Below are 1,509 nucleotides of genomic sequence, written 5' to 3' on the forward strand. Positions count from 1 at the left end.
ACAATATTCTTTGGAACACCATGCAATTTGACCCCATATCTGATGAATACCTGTGCTACATCACTAGCTAAGAATGTAGACTTCACTATGATGAAGTGTGCAACCTTTGTCAACTTACCCACACACACCATAATGGAACCATGCTGCCTCACTATCCTTGACAACCCTGTGATGAAGTCCATGGAAATGACCTCCCATTTCCATTTTGGAATCGTAATCAGTTGTAGAAGTCCACCTGGTTTTTACACTCTGCCTTCCCACATTGACAATAAAAACACCTAAGCACAAACTTTGCTACATCCCTCTTTAGGTTTGGCCAATAATAAAATATCTTTACTGCTGTCAGTGTTTTCTGATAACCTGGGTGACTTGAATATGGTTTCGCATGAAACTCCCTCAAGATCACCTTCTTGAGCTCACTATTGTCTAGAACATATGTCCTATATCTTAATCCACTGTAAGACAATAATCCACATCTTGTGCACTTGCACCTGTACCTATACCTGTACTATCACTTGTACATGTACCAATACACTGCTGCAACCTGAGCATAATATCCATATATCTGACATTTTGCTGACCTTCCTGTAAGATACTATCTTCTAAGTTTGTCCCATAGGAGATCATAGATGCTAAGTGATTTACCTATATCCACTTGCTTAGAGCGTCTGCCACCCTGTTCTCTTTAACTTTGATATATTTGATCTCGAAATCGAACTCACTGGTAGTGGCCAACCATATAGCCTTCTTGGCATTCATATTCGGTTGTTCAAACAAATACCTCTACCCAATATGATCACTCATCAGCACAAACCTCCTTCCAAGAAGATAGTGCCTCCACATCTTTAATGCATGTATGATTGCTAGTAACTCAAGATCATGCATCAGGTAGTTCTGCTTGTGCTCATTCAGTTTTCATGACTCATAGCACATCACCTATCTATCCTGCATAAGGACCCCACCAATTCCTCTCTTGCAAGAATCTATGCATACTACAAACTTTGTGTCCAGATCTACAATCCTTAACACTTGATCATGTGTCAACAACTGGTTAAATTGCTCGAAACTAGCCTCACACTCCTCCTCCATTCAATTTTTTTACCTTTCCTTTGTAATGTTGTGATAGGATAAGCAATATGTGAGAAGTTCTTGATGAACCTCCTATAATTGCCTGCCTACCCCATGAAAGATCTCACCTCATCCACATTCTTAGGATCTACCCATTCCATGATGGCTCTTATATTTTCTGGATCTACTGTAATGCCCTCCTTGGAGACAACATGTCCCAAGTTGTTTACCTTAGTCTGAAATAAACTGCACTTACTGAGCTTAGCATACAATTGGTCCTCTCTCAACAACCTCAACATTGCTGCTAAATGCTTGCCATGTTCTTCCTCATTTTTAGAATATACCAATATATCATCAACGAACACAATAATTTTTTTATCAAAATAGGGACACAACACACTATTCATCAAGCACATAAATGTAGCTGGAATATTAGTCAAA

This window comes from Pinus tabuliformis, chromosome J (genome assembly GCF_031772625.1).
Source record: "Pinus tabuliformis cultivar Carrire ecotype Pingquan chromosome J, CPIR1, whole genome shotgun sequence".
NCBI classification, from domain to species: Eukaryota; Viridiplantae; Streptophyta; class Pinopsida; order Pinales; family Pinaceae; genus Pinus; species Pinus tabuliformis.